This window comes from Rutidosis leptorrhynchoides, chromosome 9 (genome assembly GCF_046630445.1).
Source record: "Rutidosis leptorrhynchoides isolate AG116_Rl617_1_P2 chromosome 9, CSIRO_AGI_Rlap_v1, whole genome shotgun sequence".
NCBI lineage: Eukaryota > Viridiplantae > Streptophyta > Magnoliopsida > Asterales > Asteraceae > Rutidosis > Rutidosis leptorrhynchoides.
The window spans coordinates 150,332,287-150,349,209 of record NC_092341.1 but is presented as its reverse complement, the minus strand read 5'-3'; positions in this window follow the sequence as shown (position 1 = coordinate 150,349,209).

Below are 16,923 nucleotides of genomic sequence, written 5' to 3'. Positions count from 1 at the left end.
GAAAATTGAAGAATTAAAGTGTTTGTAGGTGTTTTTGGTCGTTGGTGTATGGATTAGATATAAAGGATATGTAATTTTGTTTTCATGTAAATAAGTCATGAATGATTACTCATATTTTTGTAATTTTATGAGATATTTCATGCTAGTTGCCAAATGATGGTTCCCACATGTGTTAGGTGACTCACATGGGCTGCTAAGAGCTGATCATTGGAGTGTATATACCAATAGTACATACATCTAAAATCTGTGTATTGTACGAGTACGAATACGGGTGCATACGAGTAGAATTGTTGATGAAACTGAACGAGGATGTAATTGTAAGCATTTTTGTTAAGTAGAAGTATTTTGATAAGTGTCTTGAAGTCTTTCAAAAGTGTATGAATACATATTAAAACACTACATGTATATACATTTTAACTGAGTCGTTAAGTCATCGTTAGTCGTTACATGTAAATGTTGTTTTGAAACCTTTAGGTTAACGATCTTGTTAAATGTTGTTAACCCAATGTCTATAATATCAAAAGAGATTTTAAATTATTATATTATCATGATATTATGATGTACGAATATCTCTTAATATGATATATATACATTAAATGTCGTTACAACGATAATCGTTACATATATGTCTCGTTTCAAAATCATTAAGTTAGTAGTCTTGTTTTTACATATGTAGTTCATTGTTAATATAATTAATGATATGTTTACTTATCATAATATCATGTTAACTATATATATAACCATATATATGTCATCATATAGTTTTTACAAGTTTTAACGTTCGTGAATCACCGGTCAACTTGGGTGGTCAATTGTCTATATAAAACCTATTTCAATTAATCAAGTCTTAACAAGTTTGATTGCTTAACATGTTGGAAACATTTAATCATGTAAATATCAATCTCAGTTAATATATATAAACATGGAAAAGTTCGGGTCACTACACATGTCACCGATCTGAAACTCTAATGGTTTCCTTCGGATATCGGCGTAGCTCTTTTGGCGACTACGGGCTGTTTTCAATTTCTCCTTGATTTGCACTATCTTCTCAGTAGTTTCATGGATGATCTCGGGTCTAGTTAATTGTCGATCTCCTACTTCATTCCAACAGATAGGGGATCTACACTTCCTTCCATACAGTGCTTCGAATGGTGCAGCTTTAATGCTCGCATGATAACTATTATTATACGAGAATTCTGCTAATGGTAAATATTTATCCCATCCGTTTCCAAAATCGATCACACATGCCCTAAGCATGTCTTCAAGAGTCTGAATTGTTTTTTCACTCTGCCCGTCAGTTTGCGGATGATATGCGGTACTCATATCCAAACGAGTTCCTAGTGCCTCCTGTAGTGATTGCCAGAACTTTGAGGTAAATCTACTATCACGATCAGATATAATGGAAATAGGTATTCCATGCCTTGAAACTATTTCCTTTATATATAATCGTAATAATTTCTCCATTCTATCCGTTTCCTTTATAGGCAAGAAATGTGCAGATTTGGTAAGACGATCAACAATTACCCAAATGGTGTCGTATCCCCAGGCATTCTTTGGTAACTTCATGATGAAATCCATGGTAATACCATCCCATTTCCATTCTGGGATTTCTGGTTGTTGAAGTAACCCTGACGGCTTTTGGTGTTCTGCTTTGACTTTGGAACAAGTTAAACATTCCCCAACATATGTTGCAACGTCTGTCTTCAAATTAGGCCACCAATAATGCGTCTTAAGATCTTGATACATCTTTCCAACTCCAGGATGTATCGAGTATCTTGTCTTATGTGCCTCATTCAATATTAACTTCCTTAATCCACCCAACTTTGGTACCCAAATACGGTTTGCAAAATATCGAATTCCATCTTCCCGCATAATGAGTTGTTTCCCATACTTCTTCATTATTTAATTTCCTATGTTTTCTTTAGTAAGAGCTTCTCGTTGAGCCTATTTGATTTGTGAGTTGAGATTCATGCGAATTTTTATGTTCATTGCTCTTACTCTAATTGGTTCTCGTTCCTTTCTGCTTAAAGCGTCGGCCACTACATTCGCTTTCCCGGGATGATAGCGAATCTCACAATCGTAGTCGTTTATCAGCTCGACCCACCTACATTGCCTCATGTTCATCTGTTTCTGATCGAAAATATGTTGAAGACTTTTATGATCAGTAAACACAGTGCATCTAACCCCATATAAGTAGTGTCTCCATATCTTCAACGCAAACACGACTGCTCCCAGTTCTAGATCATGCGTCGTATAATTCCGCTCGTGAATCTTCAATTGTCGGGATGCGTATGCAATAACTTTATTTCGTTGCATAAGAACACAACCAAAACCTTGTCGCGAAGCGTCACAATATATTTCAAAATCATCGTTCCCTTCAGGTAACGATAAAATAGGCGCCGTAGTTAACTTCTTCTTCAGTAATTGAAATGCGTTCTCCTGTTCCGAGGTCCATTCGTATTTCTTCCCTTTTTGCGTTAATGCTGTCAACGGCTTAGCTATTCGGGAAAAATCTTGAATAAACCTTCTATAATAACCGGCTAAACCCAAAAATTGGCGTATCTGCATTGGTGTTTTAGGAGTCTCCCATTTTTCAATGGCCTCAATTTTAGCTGGATCAACCTGAATTCCTTTGCTACTAACAACGTGACCAAGAAATTGCACTTCTTTCAACCAGAAAGCACATTTAGAAAATTTAGCATATAGCTGTTCTTTTCTCAACAACTCTAATATCAACCTTAAATGCTGCTCATGCTCTTGCTCACTCTTGGAATAGATAAGAATATCATCAATGAAAACGATAACAAACTTATCTAAATATGGACTACAAACTCGATTCATGAGGTCCATGAATACAGCTGGCGCATTCGTCAATCCAAACGGCATGACCAAAAATTCGTAATGACCATAACGTGTCCGAAAAGCAGTTTTCGGAATGTCCTCTTCTTTGACACGTAATTGATGATAACCCGACCTTAGGTCAATTTTTGAGTACACACATGATCCTTGGAGTTGATCAAATAAGTCGTCAATTCTCGGTAGTGGATACCGATTTTTGATAGTTAACTTATTTAATTCACGATAATCTATACACATCCTAAAAGATCCATCTTTCTTTTTAACAAATAGAATCGGAGCTCCCCATGGTGAAGTACTTGGTCGTATGAATCCACGATCCAGTAATTCTTTTAACTGACTCTGAAGTTCTTTTAACTCGGACGGTGCAAGTCTATATGGAGCACGGGCAACTGGTGCAGCTCCTGGTACTAAATCTATTTGAAATTCTACAGATCTAAATGGAGGTAATCCCGGCAACTCTTCCAGAAAAACTTCAGGAAAATCTCTTGCCACAGGCACGTCATTGATGCACTTCTCTTTTTCTTTCTTTTCGACTTTATTAACATGTGCTAGAATAGCATAACATCCCTTTTCTAAACACTTCTTGGCTTTCAAACAGCTAATAAGTTTTAGCTTTGAATTACCCTTCTCTCCATAAATCATCACCGGCATTTTATCCTTACCAGGAATGCGAATTGCCTTCTTGGCACACACAACTTCAGCTCCTACTTTGGACATCCAGTCCATGCCGACTATTACATCAAAACTTCCTAATTCTACGGGTATTAAGTCAATTTTAAACGTTTCTCCGGCTAAATTTATTTTACAATCACGACAAATTTTATCGGCTTTAATTAGTTTACCATTAGCTAACTCAATCATGTACTTAGCATCTAGAGGTAATGATGAACAATTCAATTTAGTGTGAAAGTCTCTACACACGTAACTTCTATCAGCACCAGTATCAAATATAATAGATGCGGATAAGTTATTAATGGTAAACGTACCCGTAACAAGCTCCGGGTCTTCACACGCCTCTCTAGCATTAATAACAAATGCTCTTCCTCGTGCAGATCCATTATTCTTCTCTGGATTCGGACACTGGCTCTTATAATGACCCTGTTTTCCACACCCATAACAAGTAATGGTAGCCAAAGCAGTTCTATTTGCATTGGTGGCAGGAGTCTTGATACCATTTGTATTTGTAACGAGAGCCCTACAATCTTCAGCAAGATGACCCTTTCGATTACATTTGTTGCATACCACATTACAGTAGCCAGAGTGATGTTTGTGGCATCGGTTACATAAAGGATTTTGTCCTTTGTAACCAAAGCCTGAACCACTACCCGCACCTTGCGTGGTTTCTTGTTTCTTAAAAGATTGTTGTTGGTTACCTCGACCATAATTTCCATTCCACTTTCTTTTGTTACATGATTCCTTCATATCAGTATTGGATACTTTCTTATCCATGATGACCTGATCCATTAGCTCGTTTGCCATGGTTATAGCTTCATGAATTGTCTTAGGTTTCGATGCTGTAACATTTGCCTTGACCTTTTTGGGCAAACCATCTTTGTACATTTCAATCTTCCGTTCTTCGGTTGGAACCAATTCAGGACATAGCAAAACTAATTCCATGAATCGCTGATTGTAGTTGGTGATTTCAGTACCAACAACCTTCAGGCTTCGTAATTCATCTTCCAACTTCCTAACCTCGTTCCTTGGACAATACTCGTTGATTAACATTATTTTGAATTCTTCCCATGGAGTATCATAAGCTACATCTCCTCCTACAGCCTTCACATAATTTTTCCACCACGTGAGTGCACTATCTTGTAAAGTGCACGATGCATACTTGGTCATGTCCTTTTCAACACAACCACTGATTTTAAACACAGTCTCCATCTTTTCTATCCACCGGGTTAAACCGATCGGTCCTTCTGTTCCACTGAATGATGAGGGCTTGCAAGCTTGAAAAGTTTTGTAGGTGCATCCTACACGAGGATTTGGGTTAACTGCAGCAGCTCTTGCAGCCTCGACCCATAACATTCTGTCGTTTACTCGCTGGTTGATGAATTCCTCGACTTCTTGTTCCGTCATTCAATTCAATCGCGCCATATTCTTCTATAAGAATGAAAAGAAAATAATTATTCACATGGAATATTATAGATGTAGTGTATATTTACAGTACATTATAGCTTATTAATAATATGAACCAGGTATTATTATAAAAGCCTTTTCTTCTTATTAGCGTTTTATAATTATATCTAGGGTAGTACCTACCCGTTAATGTTCATACTTAATAGCTTAGTACAGAACCAATTACTACTATCTAAATAATATTTAACCATGGAAAATTATTGCATTTCATACTTCAATATTTTACATATGCTTATCTTACATCGAACATTAAGCAAACCACACTAATAATATTATACAAAACATTATATGATCCCATGGTTTAATACGGAAGCGCATCGTTTGGTCTATTTTCTAGGACGTTTAGGTTCAAAGAATCGCTTAACGCTTATCCTGGCTGTCTGCCTATATTTTGGCTGTGGGGCTGAAGAACTGGATGCCGGGATAGAATGAATAGGAATAGCGGGAATAGGGGTGGTAGTGTCTAGTGGAGTTGGTGCCACATCATCCTTACTAAACTCGGGATTTGAATTTTCTAATTCATTAGCCTTTCGTTTCTTTCCTAGTTCGAACTTGTCTTTTGTAATTTCCTGTATTTCTTCCTCGGGTTCACTTTCCTCCTCGGGTTCACTTTCCTCCTCGGGTTCACTTTCCTCCTCGGGTTCACTTTCCGGGTTCTCTATAGTCGGTTCATCCGGAATTTGTGAGTCTTCCCCAAAGATATTATTTTCGTCATCGGATAGGTTAATGACTGGAACACCATCTGAAGATTCTGGTTCGGAGTCGCTGAATGTGATAACAAGTTTTGAGCCTGACATCTATCACACAACAACTAACCCATTAGTACTACATAATATTTACATATAAATTTTAACCAACAATGATAAGCAATGGTTTTTAAATCAGACCCGGTCAAAGTCCAGACTTACTAATGTATCCTAACGACTTATCAGTTAGACACACTAATGCAAACCTGGTTCGCTAAGACCACCGCTCTGATACCACATGTCATAACCCGTCCTTAACCATAAGAACGAGTTAGATAACGTATGATTTCATTGCGAGGTATTGACCTCTATATGCGACATTTTTAAAAGAACAACTGCATTTATTTTACATTACAAACCATAACTCTTATTTTAATACAAGCTTTAGACAATAAAAAGATGATTATCGTTTAGCGATAATCTTAGACTTACAAACTTTACATGTGATGATAACAATACGATTTCTAGCATATTTTACATTACAAATCCTCCGATATGCAGTTTTATTTTTGACACAAATATGCATACTTAAGATCTTGTTTAAATTCAACATGTTGCAGCGGAAGCTTTTAGTTATCACCTGAGAATAGACATGTTTAAAACGTCAACATAAAGTTGGTGAGATATAGGTTTAATGCCGGCAGCGATATAAATATATAGACCACAAGATTTCATATATAAACATTTTAATAAAAATATTCTAAGTGGTTGAGCACTTGATAACCATACTTAACATTTAATCACGTCGCATATTCCCTTTATTATGAAATCTTACTACACCGTACCAAGTGTAGTCACGAAACGAAGTACTGTGCAACCGTTGAATACTGGTCGTCCAGTCCGGTTGGGGTTGTCAGGCCCGATAGATCTATCAACATGATTCGCGTTTACAATACCGCTGTAAATAGTAGTTACCAAGCTACAGGGAAGTATGCCAGTGGTACAACTCAACGTAGAATATATTTTTCAGTTACTTGTGTCCATATCGTAAAACATAAAATACATGTATTCTCATCCCGAAATGTTTAAAGTTTAAAAGTGGGACTATATACTCACTTTTGCCTTGAAGATATATATATTTTGACTTGGTCTCCGATTGATATCACGAACCTATCCATATATAATATATCAATATATTTTCATTTTAAACAATCGTCACATATATATACTTATAATACTTTTAATGTCTTCTTAGTCCGTAGTTAGCAATTCAATTTTAATGGTTCATATTTAGGTGTTTAATAAATAAATAAAACCCCCCCTCGAAATAAATAAAACCCCATCGTATTCGTATTGGTCGGGATTAATCTTGACCCACGGTACCGGTGTTGTCAAATGACGTGTTGCGTACATAAAGTACCGGTGTTGTCAAATGACGTGTTGCGTACAATCATGGGATCTTATGATTAATCTTCTCGTATTGTTTACTGGTGATCCTGAAATATATAAAATTAAATTATGAGTACATATATATAAAATATCATGTTATTTTAAAAAGATGTGATTTATTTAATTTTTCTCCAATTATTTTCGTGGCTAAACTAGTCTTGGATATCCGATTTTGTTTTGGTCATAGTTTCTTCGTTACAACTCCGTTTTCGTTGGTTCAACTTGCCACTTCCTTGGATCGAGTCCTTCTTTAAGAATATGAACTGTAAATACCTTAGTTTGTATTCGAAATCACAGGTCATAGGTCAAACTTTGGTGAAACTTATGAAGTTAATCATTTTCCATCATGTAAACAACCTTAAATGATTATTTTTCTAAAAGTACTTATACTTTGAGTTAAATCATGAAATTTTTATGTGTTATCATATTCATAGTAAATATCATTTTTTCAGAAAATAAACCTCCAATTCAAGGTTCAAGATAGTTTTTAATTATCCAACCCAAAACAGCCCCCGGTTGCACTCCGACGTCGTAAAAACAGTTTTTAAGGTGTTCTTTGAAAAACCAAGTTATACCTTGTTAAATTAGAATATATTTATGATATATTACAGGTCTTGAAGTTGTTTAAAAGTTAAGTTAGAAGGATCTATTTAGTTTGCAAACAAGTTTGAAATCATTCAAACTATGTTCTTGTTGTTAAAATTGTATACCATAAAATAAGATAACTATATATATATATGAATCGAATAAGGTTATGAACAAAGTTACTACCTCAAGTTACTTGGACAAGGTTGCTGTAAAAGAGGAGTAAAAACCTAGAACCAAAAGAGTGATGGAGTTGGATGAAAGATTGGAAGCAACTTAAGACATAAACTTGAAATGAAAGTTGTATTTTTGTAGTGTTTTTGTTTGATCTTGTTATGGTGGTGTTTAAGGTGATTCTTGAGAGGATTTTTGCTGGAGTTCTTAGAGAGACATGAGGCTAGTATGTGTGTGTGTTTAGCTAGAGAAATGATGATAGAAGTTGAACCAAAATGAGGTGAGAATACCCCCATTAAAAACGTGAATGGGGGGGGACATGGACAAATTTCCAAGCTTGTAATCTTGTGTAATTAGTCATACTATCTTACAAAAGTAATTACCTCTACCTTAGGGCAGTAACAAGGGCTAGTTAGGTGGTGATTTGATGTGTATATACCAATAGTAAATACGTATAGAAGTTAGGTATGATACGAGTACATATACTCTAGATATACGTATAGAAATCTTGTGAAAACGGAACGAGGATTCAAATATAGTTATCTTTTGTGAATATACTTATATTGTTTTATGTATTTAAGTCCTTAAAAAGTGATTAAATACATTACATATACGATATATGTATAAACATTATAGGTTATAAGTATTTATATCAAAAAACGTTACTTAAAGTTATCGTTTTGAAAACTTAAGTTAGTAGTTTCAAAATATACTTATAACTTATTGTTATTAATACAAAATGAGATATTAAAACATCCTTAGATCATGTTAAATATGTATATATACATATATATACACAAACGTATAATTATCATATGTTATATAGTTCGTGATATCATCGGTCAAACTAGACGGTCAAACGTTGTGTAAATCTCTTTTCAAAAACATAAGTCTCAACAATTTGGGTTGCTTATCATGTTGGTAAGGTTTAATTTATGTAAATATTAATCTTATAAGTATAGATCGATCGAAAAAGTCCGGGTCATTACAAATATATACATATATATTAAAGTTTGTTCAAAATATATTTACGACACTTTTAATATATTTTGATGTTTTAAGTTTATTAAGTCAGCTGTCCTCGTTAGTAACCTACAACTAGTTGTCCACAGTTAGATGTACAAAAATAAATCGATAAATATTATCTTGAATCAATCCACGACCCAGTGTATACGTATCTCAGTATTGATCACAACTCAAACTATATATATTTTGGAATCAACCTCAACCCTGTATAGCTAATTCCAACATTCACATATAGAGTGTCTATGGTTGTTCCGAAATATATATAGATGTGTCGACATGATAGGTCGAAACATTGTATATGTGTCTATGGTATCTCAAGATTACATAATATACAATACAAGTTGATTAAGTTATGGTTGGAATAGATTTGTTACCAATTTTCACGTAGCTAAAATGAGAAAAATTATCCAATCTTGTTTTACCCATAACTTCTTCATTTTAAATCCGTTTTGAGTGAATCAAATTGCTATGGTTTCATATTGAACTCTATTTTATGAATCTAAACAGAAAAAGTATAGGTTTATAGTCGGAAAAATAAGTTACAATTCGTTTTTGTAAAGGTAGTCATTTCAGTCGAAAGAACGACGTCTAGATGACCATTTTAGAAAACATACTTCCACTTTGAGTTTAAACATAATTTTTGGATATAGTTTCATGTTCATAATAAAAATCATTTTCTCAGAATAAAAACTATTAAATCAAAGTTTATCATAGTTTTTAATTAACTAACCCAAAACAGCCCGCGGTGTTACTACGACGGCGTAAATCCGGTTTTACGGTGTTTTTCGTGTTTCCAGGTTTTAAATCATTAAGTTAGCATATCATATAGATATAGAACATGTGTTTGGTTAATTTTAAAAGTCAAGTTAGAAGGATTAACTTTTGTTTGCGAACAAGTTTAGAATTAACTAAACTATGTTCTAGTGATTACGAGTTTAAACCTTCGAATAAGATAGTTTTATATATATGAATCGAATGATGTTATGAACATCATTAATACCTCAAGTTTAGTAGGTAAACCTACTGGAAGTGACAAGAAATGATCTAGCTTCAAAGGATCTTGGATGGCTTGAAAGTTCTTGAAGTAGGATCATGACACAAAAACAAGTTCAAGTAAGATTTTTACTCGAATTAAGATAGTTTATAGTTATAGAAATTGAATCAAAGTTTGAATATGAATATTACCTTGAATAAGAAAGATAACCTACTGTATATAACAAAGGTTTCTTGATCTTAGATGATTACTTGGAATGGATTAGAAAGCTTGGAAGTAAATTAGTAAACTTGAAGGGATTTTTGAAGTGTTCTTGAAGTGTTCTTCCTATGATGATTATAGCTTGATTCTTGAAGTGATTTTTGATGAAGATGATGATTAACTACTGGAAAAATACGTTCATAATAGTGTGTGTGTGTTGAGAGAGAATTAGAAAGAGAATTGGAAGTGAAATGGAGTGAATGATGAGTGGTAATTGGTGAGTGGTGAGTGGGGTTAAAAGGAGTTCTAGTTAGTTGACTAGCTCATGGTAGAAGTTAAAATTGATTAGTCATACATGACATAATCAAGAGTGGAATCCCATGCTAGTTCCTATTGGTATATACCCATAGTAAGTATGTTTTGAAGCTGTGTATAATACGGGTAAGAATACGACTAGAATTCTTGATGAAAGAAAAGAATGGGAAAGTAACTGTAACCATTTTCGTTAAGTATGAGTGTTTTGATATATGTCTTGAAGTCTTCCAAAATTATTTTAATACATCTAAATACACTACATGTATATACATTTTAACTGAGTCATTAAGTCATCGTTAGTCGTTACATGTAAGTGTTGTTTTGAAACCTTTAAGTTAACGATCTCAATTAATGTTGTTAACCCATTGTTTATTATATCTAATGAGATGTTAAATTATTATATTATCATGATATTATGATATATTAATATATCTTAATATGATATATATACATTTAAATGTCGTTACAACGATAATCGTTACATATATGTCTCGTTTCGAAATCCTTAAGTTAGTAGTCTTGTTTATATGTATATAACTCATTGTTAATATACTTATGGAGATACTTACTTATCATAATCTCATGTTAACCATATGTATATCCATATATATATCGTCATGTCATTTTTACAAGTTTTAACGTTCGTGAATCGCCGGTCAACTTGGGTGGTCAATTGTCTATATGAAACATATTTCAATTAATCAAGTCTTAACAAGTTTGATTGCTTAACATGTTGGAAACATTTAATCATGTAAATATCAATCTCAATTAATATATATAAACATGGAAAAGTTTGGGTCACTACAGTAGACATCTATCACATAATATCAAACATGTTAAGAGATTAATATATCACATAATATATTCATGTTAATAATATATAGTTTCCAACAAAAATGTTAAGCAATCATTTTTAAAGAAAACACGGTCGAAGTCCAGACTCACTAATGCATCCTAACAAACTCGATAAGACACACTAATGCAAATTTTCTGGTTCTCTAAGACCAACGCTCAGATACCAACTGAAATGTCCCGTTCTTATTGATTAAAAACATTCCATATTAATTGATTTCGTTGCGAGGTTTTGACCTCTATATGAGACGTTTTTCAAAGACTGCATTCATTTTTAAAACAAACCATAACCTTTATTTCATAAATAAAGGTTTAAAAAGCTTTACGTAGATTATCAAATAATGATAATCTAAAATATCCTGTTTACACGCGACCATTACATAATGGTTTACAATACAAATATGTTACATCGAAATCAGTTTCTTGAATGCAGTTTTTACACAATATCATACAAACATAGACTCCAAATCTTGTCCTTATTTTAGTATGCAACAGCGGAAGCTCTTAGTATTCACCTGAGAATAAACATGCTTTAAACGTCAACAAAAATGTTGGTGAGTTATAGGTTTAACCTATATATATATATCAAATCGTAACAATAGACCACAAGATTTCATATTTCAATACACATCCCATACATAGAGATAAAAATCATTCATATGGTGAACACCTGGTAACCGACATTAACAAGATGCATATATAAGAATATCCCCATCATTCCGGGACACCCTTCGGATATGATATAAATTTCGAAGTACTAAAGCATCCGGTACTTTGGATGGGGTTTGTTAGGCCCAATAGATCTATCTTTAGGATTCGCGTCAATTAGGGTGTCTGTTCCCTAATTCTTAGATTACCAGACTTAATAAAAAGGGGCATATTCGATTTCGATAATTCAACCATATAATGTAGTTTCACGTACTTGTGTCTATTTTGTAAATCATTTATAAAACCTGCATGTATTCTCATCCCAAAAATATTAGATTTTAAAAGTGGGACTATAACTCACTTTCACAGATTTTTACTTCGTCGGGAAGTAAGACTTGGCCACTGGTTGATTCACGAACCTATAACAATATATACATATATATCAAAGTATGTTCAAAATATATTTACAACACTTTTAATATATTTTGATGTTTTAAGTTTATTAAGTCAGCTGTCCTCGTTAGTAACCTACAACTAGTTGTCCACAGTTAGATGTACAGAAATAAATCGATAAATATTATCTTGAATCAATCCACGACCCAGTGTATACGTATCTCAGTATTGATCACAACTCAAACTATATATATTTTGGAATCAACCTCAACCCTGTATAGCTAACTCCAACATTCACATATAGAGTGTCTATGGTTGTTCCGAAATATATATAGATGTGTCGACATGATAGGTCGAAACATTGTATACGTGTCTATGGTATCTCAAGATTACATAATATACAATACAAGTTGATTAAGTTATGGTTGGAATAGATTTGTTACCAATTTTCACGTAGCTAAAATGAGAAAAATTATCCAATCTTGTTTTACCCATAACTTCTTCATTTTAAATCCGTTTTGAGTGAATCAAATTGCTATGGTTTCATATTGAACTCTATTTTATGAATCTAAACAGAAAAAGTATAGGTTTATAGTCGGAAAAATAAGTTACAAGTCGTTTTTGTAAAGGTAGTCATTTCAGTCGAAAGAACGACGTCTAGATGACCATTTTAGAAAACATACTTCCACTTTGAGTTTAACCATAATTTTTGGATATAGTTTCATGTTCATAATAAAAATTATTTTCTCAGAATAATAACTTTTAAATCAAAGTTTATCATAGTTTTTAATTAACTAACCCAAAACAGCCCGCGGTGTTACTACGACGGCGTAAATCCGGTTTTACGGTGTTTTTCGTGTTTCCAGGTTTTAAATCATTAAGTTAGCATATCATATATATATAGAACATGTGTTTAGTTGATTTTAAAAGTCAAGTTAGAAGGATTAACTTTTATTTGTGAACAAGTTTAGAATTAACTAAACTATGTTCTAGTGATTACAAGTTTAAACCTTCGAATAAGATAGCTTTATATGTATGAATCGAATGATGTTATGAACATCATGAAATGTCCCGTTCTTATTGATTAAAAACGTTCCATATTAATTGATTTCGTTGCGAGGTTTTGACCTCTATATGTGTCACGACCCGGAAAATTTCGACTAATTTTAAACCAAACTCTCGATAGGATATTGTATTTTCAACACGATAAGCAAAGTCTGTTAGGTTGAGTCTCAAAAATTTTGAACTATTACATATATTCAATTGACCTTCGACCATTCTCGACGATTCACGCACAATTACTTGTAAATAAATATGTATATGTATATATATATGTGTGTATATGATAATTTGAAATAAAATACGATTTAATTATTAGAATTAAAGATGTAAAATATTATATGAAATAAATGTTAATAAAATGGGTCTATATATATATAAAGTATATTAAATGAAATTATTAAATGATTGTAACCCTCGTTGATCATTCGATTGTTATTTAGATAAACTTAATTTCAATTTATGTAATTTTAAAAAGATAAACGATGATCCATAATTAAGATATATAAAATTTGGGATCATTAAAAATATTTTTACTTTGAAGAGTTGAGTTTTAGTACTCCGTATATATTACTTGGAATTAAAAATAAATTATAGACGAAACTTTTTGATCAGGTTTCAAACAGATAATGAGTGAAATAATTAATTATATTTAATCTAAAAATTTAGGATTTTTAGGAACACTTTTATATGACAACTGTTTAGCAATGGACACGATATAGCACTCCGCGAATTGAAAATATCTAACTGTCGGTAGAGTGAAGGTTGCTAAGCTTTATTCCACGTTTAATTAATTCTTTCTCAAACTTCATAAATTATTAAATATATATACTATGTTTGTTTGTGTTCTCCACTGAACTATCAACTTTTCTATATATATTCATATAGAGATAGATATATAGAAAACAGATACATACGTCCAAACCATGGGGAATAACAATCACACACATACACAATCATCTACTTCCTTGTGATTTTTTTTTGACAACTCAAACACCACCCTTTTATCCATTCAACCCGCCACCATCGAGACCAATACTACTCTACAACCTTCCACCACCAAGAGGATCATCACCTTGTCACCCTACAACCGGCCACCACTGTAACCGCCACCCAACCATAATAAACGAGCCACCTTAGAACCGCCACCACCTTCGGTTTACCATCTTCACCAATCATCATCGAATCAGGTTGCTATATCATATATTATTTTAACTCCATTGAAGACTGCTGCAGCCAAAAATCACCCAAGACCATCGTTAAAACTGCAGCTACTATTTTTTTTTTTGTTCCTGTTGTTGCCGGAAGATCCCCACCAATCCAACCCATCTTCGTGACCCATCAAAACCCAACAGCCACCATGAAAACCACCATCCAATACGCCCCTAAAACCGTCCTCCTATTTCTGTTTCAATTAGAACCGCACTAAACTTTACCCTTTTCTTTTCTTCTAATTCAATCGTAACCACTGCTGCATTCATCTTCGGTTTTGTTCAATTTTCTGTTTTAATTAGACGAGCCAACCAAAACCCACTTGTTTGTTACGGTTTAATCTGGATTTGCAGCTAACTGTTTCTGTTACGGTTACTACATCTGGGTTTCTGTTATTGTCAACATGAAAACCACAAAACTCCACGTGAATATGGTTGCAAACCTCTTATTCCCGTTTACTGTTTCAGCTGAAGAAAATATTAAGGATATTACTGTTTTGCTACTACTACGAATTTGATTCTGTTTAAGTTTAAATCCCGAAGAAGGTGATTGGGTGTTGTGTAATACATTAGTTCTTGGTTTGCAATGGTGGCTGACAGACTACAAACAAGAAAAACCCCACCTATTGCATTCCATTAATTCACGAAAGTAATATTAGACAATGCATCGATTTGAACTTGATTCAATTGTCTTCTTGGGCTCCATGTTTCTCTTGGGCTCTTGTTACAAAATAGGTCGAAGCCCATTTTACATTTAATATGAAACTTGTTCTAGATCGACCCAAAATTTTAGCTATTGTTGTTGTCAACGTGTTGCTGCTACCATACGCGTATGTTTTCATTCCTGTGCAAAACAAACATGAATGATACTTATGTGATATTATAACAACGACAATGGTAAGGTCTCAATGATATAAAAGATGGTGTCGAGGTAATAAAGGTTAGATGAAGGTGATACGATTAAGAAAATAATAGATGATGGAGAGATGATTAGGATGATGGGTTTTAGATGATAATATCACGATGGTTATATGTTAAATAAATATAAATACAATATTTATCAATAAAGCACATATGGAGTATTGGTTAAGAAGTGTTTTGTGTATTTGAGAGGTCGCGGGTTCGAGTCTTGGCAAGGACAGATTTATTTTTGGAGCTTATACTCTTAAGGTAGTAAATTATAATAATTATTATTATTTTTATTATTATTATTATTATTATTATTATTATTATTATTAGTATCATTAATAGAATCATTAATATTATTATCATTATTTTTTTATAAGTATTATTATTATTATTATTATTATTATTATTATTATTATTATTATTATTATTATAACTACTGATATTATTATAAAGATATTACGACTTTTCATTTATCGGTATTATTTTAACAAAATAAATTTAGTTACATAAAAATATATCTAACATATATAACCTAACTCTATTATTATTTTTATAATAAGTAAGATATATAAAATAAATATATTTAAGTTATGAATGGAACTCATAAATCATTAAAATAACGGATATATAACTAATAATAAATATATTGTTCGATTACAACTATATGTGTTAATATATATATATATAAATGATATAGGTTCGTGAATCCGAGGCCAACCCTACACTTGTTAAATGTCGTCATATGTATTTTTACTACAAAATACATTAGGTGAGTTTCATTTGCTCCCTTTTTAATTGCTTTTGCAATATATATTTTTGGGCTGAGAATACATGCGCTGTTTTTTATAAATGTTTACGGGATAGACACAAGTACTTAAAATACATTCTACGTTGAGTTGTACCACTGACATATTTTCTTGTAGCTTGGTAACTAATATTTACATGGGTATTGTAAACGCGAATCCTGTTGATAGATCTATCGGGCCTGACAACCCCAACCGGACTGGACGACCAGTATTCAACGGTTGCACAGTACTTCGTTTTGGTGACTACACTTGGTACAGTGTAGTGAGATTTCATAATAAAGGGAATATGCGACGTTGATTAAATTTTAAGTATGGTTAACAAGTGCTCAACCACTTAGAATGCTTTACATACACTTGTGAGTGTATTATGATTATGATTATGAAATCTTGTGGTCTATTAAGATATTGAAATGATTGTTATGATAAACCTATGAACTCACCAACCTTTTGGTTGACACTTTAAAGCATGTTTATTCTCAGGTACGAATTAAGTCTTCCGCTGTGCATTTGCTCAATTTAAGGACATTACTTGGAGTCGATCATCGCAATGGGACCAGATGTTGATGATTTCGTCCAAGGGATAAGGACGGGTCCTCATAGGTGGTATCAGAGCTTTG